Here is an 11666-nt window from a genome sequence, read left to right as displayed (position 1 = left end):
CATCAAAACACTTCTTTTTGCAGTAGATGGACATCATCACAGAAATCCACAGCTGGTCAAAATGCAGAGAACTGAATGTGGGGTGCCCGACCTCACTTGAGACATCTGAAGTACAACCATCCCACCTAAGACTCAGGGAACATCTCAGAAGAGGACCAGGACATACGCTGCGAGGCTGTGTCATTTATACACGACAGGGAAGCAATACCCACGAAACCTCGACAGTATGGCTGTCTAAACAAGACCCACACAACCACAACAGCAGCTGACATGTCAGTGTGGAGGGGAAAAATCTCATTGTATCCTGTCCCTAGATAAAGAGCTTCAGACGATTAATGGCTGATGAGAGATGAAGACTCTATCTGCTCCGGGGACCTGCTCCCTGGTAGGTTATCTAATCCCAGGTGGTCACTCCTAAACACAAACACATATGAGCAACACTGAATAGAGTCAGCAGGTTGTATTTAAACACACATACACACACACACACACACACACACACACACACACACACCCCAATGATAATCGATAATAATTAAGGAAGAAGAGATCATAAACTTGAGAAGGAGTGGGGGGGTGGGTGCGTAGGAGGAGCTGAAGAGGGAGGAAAGGGCCAGGTGAAATGATGTAATACCGTGCCTGTGTACGCAATTCACAGAAATATGTGCAAAAAAGAGAGCCGAAAACTATCAGGTATGCTGGCACACACTTTTAATCCCTGCACCCAGGAAGCAGAGGCAGGTGGATGTCTGGGAGCTGGAGGTCAGCCTGGTTTATATAGCAAGTTCCAGGCTAGCTAGGACTATATGGTGGTGGTAGTGGGGAAAGCATCACAAACTGAAATATTTTGTTTTCATTTAATTCCACTCAATGAACTGGAATCCCTCAAAAAGTGATCCCAAACTGAAAAATTAAAAATCTACTTCCCATGAAATTGATGAAAGGGTTAACCCTGGTGTCCTCTGCTTTGACATTAAGTAAGGATGTAGGGAAAGAAGTGTTGCATTGAGCACTAAATGCTGCTTGGGCTTGCTTAGCTTTCATTTCTGAGAGAGCCCATTTCCCTCTGTGATGTCTCCCCATTGCTGATTGTTTAATCTCTGGGAAAACAGGTGGCAACTCCAAAGATGCTTGCTTATTCTCCTCAGCCCAGGGCAGCTAGAAGGTTGGCAAGCAGATGCTGTAGCCAGCCGACTTTTCTTGTGTTGATCACCTCTACCTTGATTTCCACAGAAGAAGCCATCCTCCGGGAGCAGTCTCTTGGGAGTCCCCCTTTGTTCAGCCTGGCTGTGGTAGCAGGTTAAGAGGAAATGCTCCTCAGGGCTCTCAGACTCTTTCCAAGGAGTGCCCGCCCCTCCTCTGGCTGGGGAAGCTGCTTTCTTGAAGTGACAGCATCCTTTCCTGAGGACTGTTGACTCTGGTTGCCACCCAGCAACTTCCGGTTGTGGTAAGTGGTCAAGGGTATGTGTGCATTCGTGTGTGTGTGTGTGTGTGTGTGTGTGTGCGCGCGTGCGCATCCGTGTTTTGCTTTGTTGCTTTTTTTTTCTTTCTGGGAGTAGAACTTTTCTAGGATGGCCCCCTAGAGAGTCATTTTGTTTTTTGTAATTACTGGAGCTTCCAGTCCAGCGCTGCTTTTGCGTGGGTGTGCTTACCCAGTGGATACTGGTTCGGTCTAGCTGCATTGCTGGGAAACCCCCTTTCTCAGGGAGAAAGTTAGATCCAGGTTGAGGTGAGTTGATGGGGACCGGTCCCTGGCTAAGGAAGCCAAGTGTGGTGTTTGCTCGGAACTTACTGACATTTTCTTTCTTTCAAATTCCTCTTTTGATCTGCTGTTTCCATCTATACGGTTGGGCTTTCATAAATACATGTTGTTTGCCTTGTCCTAAAAATAATTTTGGGGGAAATTAGTTGAGGATAGGAGATAGGACCTTTTCTTTTCATTGTGCTTGAGATTTGGGTTTTTATTCTGTGAATGTCACGTCTAAAGTGCTGGATGGGAGCCGCGTAAAGGACACCTTGGTTTTAGAGTGTTGGGTAGCGGGTTTCTGCTGCACAGCCCCGGGGCTCCTTTATTCTGTGGTTAATTCATGCTTCAGAAGTACGGTTCGCACTGGCCTGTGTTTCTGAGACTCCAGGGACAGATTTTCAGTGCTAAGGTTTGTTTGAGGAGAAAATTTGATCCTTCGGCTGTTTTGTACAAGGACATGAGAGAGTCTCAGGTCTCAGGTTCATGACAAGCTGCTTGGGGAAGAAACTGCTGAGAAGTGTTATTTGGGGACTGAAATGGTTTGAGAAAAGGATGAAGAAACAGAGGGGTTTGTGTGAGGTACACATGCCTGTGCCTACAAACTGGCCCTTCTCTCTGATGTGGCTGCATGTCAGCCAACTCTGGAGACGAAAACTCAGGGAGAATTTGCTTGGACTTATTTACTAATGCACTTGTATTGCTTGATATTGTATAAATAAATCTTTTAAAATGGACCAAGTGATATTGTGTAACCCTTGGGAGATTGTGTGTGTGTGTGCTTGAACACAGGAGTGTTTTGTTAATACACAATCAAACACGTTTTCATTAGTAGACAATACTTGAAATAAAACATCTTTTTCTTTTACCCTCCCTCCCCACCCCCCAACTCTTGAGACAGAATCTTACTGTGTAGCCTCCAGGTGGCCTGGAACTTGCTATGTGGACCAAGCTGGCCTTGAACTCACAGAAATTCATCTGCCCTGCCCTGTGCTAGGGCCTCCCTCCCTCCTTCCCTCCCTCTCTCTCTCCCTCCCTCTCTCCCCCTCCCTCCCTCCCTCTCTCGCTTCTTCTCCCCTAGTCTCAGCTTCTGAAGTAGAACATCCATTCCAGAAGCTCCAGTGTGACACTGCTTCTGTTAAAGGGGGCTCCTGGAAGGCTGGCTGAGAGAACAGCAGCTTCTCAGTTACCGTAAATATTTTACATGTCGGTAAATACATTTGTCAGTGACTATTAGACGTTCTGAGTGCTCTGCTTCTCCAGAAACATGTTTCTTCCTTACTCTGGGCCCCTTCCCTTTCACCTCCTCTTTACTCTCTAGACTGCGGTTTCCTGAGTGCCTCTCCTGTGCTGTGCCCTTCCTGAATCAGTCTTTGAAGGGTGAATCCTCCCTTTGCTCTCTCATTGTTCTAGGATCAGCTCATTGTCCTCAGCTCCTGGCCTTTTTTCCCTCTGGTTCTTCCTCAGTGAGGCCATTCACCCCCGGGGCTTCAGCTCTTGCTCATAAGCCTACCGGTCCATGCCTACACATTTGTCCATTCTACTTGGCTTTGAAGATGGTGGAGAGGCTAATGTAATCAGATTGGATTTATCACCGTCCTTTTCCGTTTCTGGTTCTGCCATGCCATGTCCTCCCGTTCCTTGACCACTGCCATCATAGTCGATGTCATCTCCATCCCCTTAGTGTTCAAATATTAAGGCCTAGTTGTCACCCGGGCCCTCTTGGTTCTTACCCCAACATAAGGATCACACATAGACGACAGTGACAAGTTAGCCACAGAGACACTTCCTGTAACTCTGCTTTATGATTGCATTGTCCGTAAGACTCTTTCCGTGTGGTCTGTGTCGTGACAGTGATCTTTCAAGCACTTGGACATGAGCTGGCCAGGTGAAGCAGACACAGGTTCAGTTGCCAGCACCCACAGGACAATTTACAACCCTCTGGAATTCCAGTTCCAGGGACTCTGATTCTCTCTTCTGGCCTCCACAGATATCAGGCAGGAACGGGTATACATGCATACATGCATGGAAATACTCACATACAGAATTTAAAAAAATACTAAAAATGAATAAAAATGTAGACAGCAGACTGGCACAGGGAGACTTGGAGAACAATGACAGTGGGCAAGGTGAGCGGAGTTTAATCAGTCCGTTCTTATAGATCTTCCCTGTCTCTGTAACTGGCAGGGTTAACCGCAGGTTCTCGATCATGCAATAGTGTGTCATTTCATCTATAAATTGGGGACAATGATGGCTCCTTCTTTAGAGTTCTGGTGAAGATTGAATAAATAACACAAGCTGAGGGCTCAGTCTTGGACCCAGTGTGTGTGTGTGTGTGTGTGTGTGTGTGTGTGTATCAGCTCACTCTGCAGTCTGTTTATATTATATTAAGCGTGCAGCCATTACCAAGCCGTAAGATGTTAAATCCTCTCTCCCTCCTGTTGGTCACCTCCTGCCCATGTTCTCTCTGGCCTGCCAGCTTCCGCTTCCCTTTCCATCCTCTCCTGCCCTGTCCTGCTGCTGTTCTCTGCACAGCTTTCCTGCTCCTCCTCTGTCTTCCACACAAACCTGCCTCCGCCATCTTCCTTCCCCGTATCACTTCCCCATTTGGAGTTGTCTCCCCACATTTGATCCTGCTAACCCCTGACCCCAGTTCTCCTTCCTCCATCTGTGAATTTGGCCCGTCAGCACGGGCTGGTCAGGGAAGACAAGGATGGATTCCTTTAGAAGCTCACAGACTGGGCAAAGAAGAGGTGGACACACAGAAGGATCTTGGGAATGATGAATACAGAGATGATGGAGACGAAAAATAGAGATAAACATTATATAAGAGAATAACTTACTATTGAGGCACAGTTACTTACCCATTTGGCTGTGGTAGCCATCACTTCACACACACACACACACACACACACACAGAGAGAGAGAGAGAGAGAGAGAGAGAGAGGGGGGGGGTTCATTTGTATGTTTGTACACTGTGTGAAATCTATGTGCACAGTGATTTTGAATAGCTGCCACTGAAACTGAATGTGATGGATACATCACCTGTACCTTTCACCCTCTCTCACACTCAGCCGAACTCACGCAGGGCAGAAGCCTGGCTTTTCCCTTTCTCTCTTTCTGGTTTCATTTCCTGTGGTTAAGATTCATTAGAATCGCCCCTGTTCAGAGTCTTAGAGGCTCCAAGGGCCTGCCCTTGAACTGGCAGATAAGGTTGACTACAGCTTGCTGGTCAGGTTTCCATGTCCATGGGAAACAAGATCTATGAGAGTTTTGCTTCTCAGCTCTGGGCGCCTGGGACCTGAGGGAAATGGGTCATCGATCAAGAAAGAACAGGTGGTCCCCCCTTAGCCTTCCTACTTCAGGCCTTACTGCTTTTGCAGGTGGGGTCTTGAGGTTCACCCAAGCACACATGTGGGAAGCAACCAACCTAAGGAGCAATAAGAAGAGAACCTGGGGAACAAGTAGTGGAGACTGAGCGATGTGTAGGAAGAGGGGAGGGGCTGGGGGGTAGGGAGGGGAGGGTGGGCTAGAGAGGAGGGAGTGGGAGGGGCACTCATCTTTGGAGAGCCCTGCCTGTTAACAAGGCAATAGCGGGAGGAAGCCAATACATGCTATAGAATTAGAGATTGAATCTTCGGAATCTAGGCTGCTCAAAGCAACATCTGTTTCTTTAGCTCATCTAGGTTGGTCAGTACCAAGGCTTACAGAGATTCACCTTGGGTTCTATAGTCAGGAACGCTCTCTGTACAGGAGGAAACTTTCCCTCTATACAGGAGGGAAAGCAGGAGTTCCAGACATCAGAGGATATTCTAACCACCCCTGCTTCCAGGTCCTGAGCAGCTTGGCAGCCTATGGCCAGAAGAGACCTTTTGTCTTGTGGACTTTGGACAGCACTTTAACAGAACACTAGAAACAGATATATCTTTCTGAGGCAGACAAACACTAGTTCAGGACATGTATGACACATAGCAAGAATGACTGTTTATTAGCTTAAAACGTGTAAAACAACCATTGAGAGGGTCAGATGTTCATTTCAGCATGACGGTGTGTTCTTTCCCCGAAGGCTTCCGTGGGAAGGCAATTTATTACCAGTGGGTTGTTTGGTGAGTGTGGAATTGGAGCAGGGGGAATTGTCTGTAATAACCTAATTGCTGAATGGACTCCAATCATTAGAGGGAATTTCCAGTTTAATCCTTAGCTTAAGGCACAGAGTCACCCATGCGCAGCTGTGACCACTTTTACCCTGAGGAGAGACCTCCTTGCCGAATAGCTACATGGGCAAGGGTCCTTTTCCACCCAGCTGCACTCCTAGATGTCTTGTTTAGTCATTATTTCAGTCATGAACTCCTTATTTTCTCTGTATCAGTTGGCATCCTCCTTTGATTTTTCTGTTTGTTTGTTTTTGCATTTGTTTGTTTGTTTTTCCGAGACAGGGTTTCTCTCTGTAGCCTTGGCTGTCCTGGAACTCACTCTGTAGACCAGGCTGGCCTTGAACTCAGAAATCTACCTGCCTCTGCCTCCCAAGTACTGGGATTAAAGGCATGTGCCACCACTGCCTGGCTTATTTATTTATTTATTTTTAAAGGACAATTATTTTCGTGAGCAAGATTCAAAACCTAAACTTGAAATGGAAAACTGAGAGAAAGAGGGGGGAGGGGCTAGAGGCACAGCTTAGTGTAAAACAACCAACCAACCAACCAACCATGTGTGTCAAGGAAAGAAAAATCCTTTTGGACACTTAATTGTGTTTTTTTAATGTACTTATTTAATTTTAAATGAATATATGCACACATATGAATATATTCACCCATATATGAGTGTATGTTTGTATACCTATATTTACCTACTGATATCAGTCTTCTATGATCTCTCTATCTCTTATTTATCTATTTGAATTATCTGTCTATATCAGTCTTCTATCTACCTATGTATGCATATTAATCATCTATATATCATCTATTTATAGATCATCTACTGATAGCTATTAGGGTATTTATTTGTATCAATCTTCTCTCTATCTGCCATCTATTTATCTATCATATTTATGCTATTAGAACTTTTACAGGAGGGAACCACTTTATTGATCCTTTGCATGAGGTAAAGCCAAGGATAAGATATGATTAATCCTATAGTAAAAGATATTTTGCCATTTTATATGATTTGGGGTAGTTTAAAAAAGGGCATTTTGGAGAGTTGTTAAACATGCAAGGCTGAAAATGCCCAGACCTGGCTCAATGGCTTGTTGGATAAAGCACTTGCTGTGTAACAGGGGCCATGAGTATGGAGGCTCAGAGCTTGCAGAGAGCCTGGTGTGGTAGCATGCATTGGTAATCCCAGTGCTCCTCTGGGAAGGCAGGAAGTGACGGCAGTGTGTAGGCGAGCTAGCCTGGCTTATGCAGTAGTGGATTCAAGATGGAAGGCCAGGACCAACATCAGAGGTTGCCTTCTGACATCCACATGTGCACTGTGGTACACTCTCACACTCATGTGCCTGAACACACACACACACACACACACACACACACACACACACACACACACACACACACACACATTTAGAAAAAGCATGAGGGTATTTCATCTTTCTTGATGGCCCTGAGCTTTTGTATACCGCTATCTCCTATCTCCTAACCACCCTAACCCAGATGAGGAAGAGCATCCAAGGATGAGCACATTTTGGTGAGGAATAGGAAGAGTATTATAGGAATTATAATATGGTATTAAAGGGAGTTTCATTTTCTTCAAGTTTGACTGATGTCTGTTGCACTGGCTGCAGGCTTCCGTAGACTACGCCTGCTTGTTCCGATGGAAGGAAGGATTGGTGGAGTCGGGCTTTAAAGCAGATTCTTTCTGGCTTTGCTATAATGTTGTTTTAGTGGTTAAAGCCCTCAAGTCAGACACTAGAAAAAGTTTTGCGAAATCATTCAGCAGTTTAATTCACACAGCAAGGGTGACGTCACACTCGGAGTTATGGAGCAGAGAGGATTTCTATACAAGTAAAAATGCTTAAAGTTGAAATGGATTTATTCACTTTCTTTAAGGTGAACGACTTGGAGACACTTTGGAAGGAGATAGTGAGAAGCTGAGAGTGAAAGGAGAAGGCTGCCAGGGAATGAAGAAAGTCTGTGAGGGGTAAGGCGTTCCTTTAAGCCTCATCTTAAGGGAATTTTGTAAATGAGAAGAACTTTGGGGAAAATGTAAAATAAGAGAAGAGGAAAGCTCCGTGGCCGTTCCCATGCACGCGGTCCATGTATTCTGCACTCCACAGATGCTCTTAGCTTCATCCTTAACACTGGTTATCAGTTAACACCACTCTCTCAGCATCTAAAGAACCGGTATAACAGAACGTGTCAGATTAGTCCCCAGAGACAATTCTCATGTCTTAACAAGTTGGCTTAGACTCCTTGATTAGTTGTTCTCTTCTGGCCAGATGGGGCACCAGGAGCACCAGATGTCATCCTCACGTTATGTGTTCTCCCTCCTGACGCCATTTAATGTCTGCTCTGGCTCCTTTTGGTGACTGTCATGAAACAAAGAAGTAATGATGAAAAGGCTGTATGTGGTGGAAATACCTGTAATCCTAGCAACCAGGAAGTTGAGGCAGGGGAATTGCTGTGAGTTTGAGGCTAGTCTAGAATATATAGCAAGTGACAGACCTTCAGATCGTGTATCAAAACAAACAGACAGACAGACAAACAAACAATAAATAAGAAACCAGAAAAAAGTCCTGTGGGTGAGGACTGCTTTGCCTATGGTATTTTCCCAGAGGAAAGACTTAAATAAAGAAATCTCTTTGTGTTCTATTAGAAACGGATTGCTTCTGGGGCAGAGATAGTCATTGCCTTTAGCTATGTACCCATCACTGAGACCACCAGGCTGAAACAGATAGTTCCAAACCCACGGCTACACCAATGCTCCTGGCTAAAATCAGAGAGTCTCAAAACAAAAAAGGAGGCATGGCTGTGGGAAAGAGGCCTGAGGGGTTCAGGAGGGGAGCATGGTAGGGGCGAGCAGAAGATAGAGAAGGTTCGGGTGACCAAGTGCCCTACATACGTGCTTATAATTGTCAAAGAACAAATTTAACCGACAAGAACACTCTCCTGAGAATCTCCTTTTAGCTGGAGGGCCCGAGGTTCTCCTCTAAGTTCTGGCCACTCCTCCCTTCTTTCCCATGCTCTTCAACTTGCTATGACACCAAATGCGTGCTCATCCTGTTTGGTCCTAATCTGCTTTAAGGGTGTTTAGGAGATAGCCATATGTAAAGGGACAGGGGCTGGCAAGAGAGATGAAATATCCCCACCCCCCAGGAGCCTCAAACAGGGATGATAGATTAAAGCCCCTCTGCTGCTTGAGCTCTAGAAAGAATAATTGCTAAAAGAGGAGGGTCTTTCAGCATGTGTAGGTCCATGCTCCACTGAAGCATGTGTAGGTCCGTGCTCCACTTCAGCACGTGTAGGTCCATGGTCCATTTCTTAGGGAAATAGAAAGCTTCGTTCATTCATGTTCAATAAACACACAGAGTGGCACTGTGAGCCAGGCATGTGTCAGATATCAGGAACAAAACCATGGGCCAGATGAGGAGGTTCCCATGCCACTGGAGCTTGGGAAATAATGAGAAGGCCAATGTAGTCGACAAATACAGTCTAGAGTGCCATCAACTCCGAGAGGAACAGTACCAGGTTTTGTGGAACACATAGGAAGTGGCTTGTGGAGGAAGTGCCATATGAGTTAATATGTGAGTTGAAGAGGGTGGGGCCGTGGTTACATGGCTGTACGTTAGGGAAGATGAGTCATGAAGGTCCCCAGAAAAAACTAAGCTGAGCATTTCTGCAGTGCAGACACGAGGAGTGAACAGAGGATTGTGGGAACTGAAGGAAGGAGGGAGAAACCAGGTAAGACCCATGAGCAGAAACAAGATGGTAGAGGTCTTAGCTGATATGTTAAACTTTTCTTCCCTAAGGCTAACGTGAGGTCTTCTGGGTTTCTTAGCAGGGTCATGACCTGATGCCATTCCACTTTAATGAGAATATCTGTAGTTTTGATGTGGAAACTGGTCTATAACTTCCCAAGTCTGGACCAAGACAGGCCTGTGAGCATAAGCACAGAGGAAGAATGGTCTATGGTCAGCTGTAAGGTTCTAGATGATACCCACTGCCTAGGCAGGGATGTGGGCAGAGAGGAGGCTTTGGAGGGATGGTCTGGGCAGCCTTGGAACTCATAGCATGGAAGGTGTACAGGAGGAAACAGGGGAGCTTCTAGTGGGTTATAATTCTCCTGCTTCTAGTAGCATATGGCAACAATGACCAATCTTTGTGCTTAGACTTATCAGTTTTATTAATCTGGGCACTAGGAAAGCCCAGATTTCTACTCTCAGGGCCTCTTTTGTCAGGCACTCCCCAGGGAGGAAACAGGGAGACAAATGGATGGTTTCTGGTGTTTTGGACACCAAGGGATCTGTATTAGAACGGTGGGGATCAACGGACTTCCTTTTAAACGTCTTTTCTTGTAACTGCTAAGCCAAATGTACCATTCTTCCTCTTATTTGGTGTCTGTGCAGCTGACCACACAGCACTTCTTTCAGTACACTCCATATGTTCTGCATGTAACTTCTTTGGTCAGGGAGCAGACACATCATTTCTCTTTCTAACCAACAGAATGCCGCCATAATTCCATACGCCTGCTTGTTCTGCCACTTGTTTGCAAAGCTTCATGTGCTCATTTCCATGGGTTGTGAATGTGGTGTGTAATCTGTTTGTGCATTGGCTCACTTTAGATCTTTGATAGGGTTTATCTCATAAAAAATTAGGCCACACACAGGAAAAAAGATAATAATGATATTATTTTAGTGTGTTGGGTAGCAACTAAGAGAAGAAGATATATGGATAAGTGAGTAGAAAATTTTGGGTTGTGGTGACTTGCAGCCTGGTTAACAATTCCATGTTGTGTATAACTCCCACATGTAGGAGCAGTTATCAGCTCAGGCTGTGGGGAGGGATTATCTAGCACATTCCAGCGAAAGGCAGATGCTTGCATAGCCCTAAGATATTCCAATTCCTAGTGTTTGGGATTAGTTAGAAAAGTTGATTAAAATTGTTTGACAAATCCAGTGCACAAGTATGCGCTTACCTGGGGTTGCCATAAAGCCTTCACTGGGAAGTTCAAAATTTTCACTATGATGTAATAACATAGTCTGCTGAGAGAAAACTGACAATAGACAAGTTAGCAGGGATGAGAAAACACTATGAGTTGTTGGTGACCAGCCACTAATAATTCTGGATTCCATGATGAAGACCCAAAGACAGATCCAGAGTCAAAAATCCATTTTTGTGGGTTGTTCCAGTGAAGCAGAGGGTGCTGTATGACCCTTTGATTGGACAGAAAGGGTCTGAGCCAGCAAAAGATGATGTAGTAGAGGATGCCCACAAGACCTGTCTGTCCAGACTTTTCTTGGCTCTCATTTGTGACATTTTTCCCCATTGGGGTATGGAACTGGACACTTTGAGCAGTGGTGGAGGGGGGAATCTTAGGACCTATAATCCAAAAATACGTCAGAGGACTTCTTCATGGACAGCTCTATGCAGCACTATGGGTGGGGTGTTTAGGGAGAACAATTTAGCTTTTTCAGCTTCATTTGAGGCAAAGGGGCTCTGGGTTCTCTGACCCGCCCTAGGGAGGAGGAATCCTCACTTCTGAGAAGTCTTTGAGCTTCAGGGAAGAGGAGAGGAAGGAGGTCAGAGGCAAGTGTTGCTTCGAGGCCTTCACTTTAAAGTATGGTTTTTCTGAACCCCAATATATTTGTAATACAAACATGCATTTTTTTTATGGCACAGAATTATTATTATCTGGTTTGATTTAAGCATTTTAATGTAGACTTATTGTTCTTTATTATGTCAACAACTTGTCATCTAAATTTGTGTAG

The 11666-nt window shown here is 45.2% G+C and overlaps 1 protein-coding gene across 2 annotated transcripts in view; it reads left to right on the top strand.

The window, feature by feature from the left end:
* The first annotated feature begins 1491 nt into the window (after positions 1-1491).
* The window catches only part of Atp8b4 (ATPase phospholipid transporting 8B4 (putative)), a 177924-nt gene continuing 167749 nt past the window's right edge, over positions 1492-11666 (top strand). The window contains exon 1 of one of the 2 annotated variants that reach the window (XM_021193344.2): positions 1492-1729. The gene's annotated coding sequence lies outside the window, so the exon portion shown is untranslated. Of the gene's footprint in view, positions 1730-9566; positions 9640-11666 lie in introns of those variants that run through there. The other variant, XM_021193343.1, reaches the window with a different exon arrangement.

The sequence above is a fragment of the Mus pahari genome, chromosome 3 (genome assembly GCF_900095145.1).
Source record: "Mus pahari chromosome 3, PAHARI_EIJ_v1.1, whole genome shotgun sequence".
In the NCBI taxonomy this organism is placed as follows: domain Eukaryota; kingdom Metazoa; phylum Chordata; class Mammalia; order Rodentia; family Muridae; genus Mus; species Mus pahari.
Note: the sequence above shows the minus strand (reverse complement) of the source record. Positions and strands in the feature narration are given on the sequence as shown.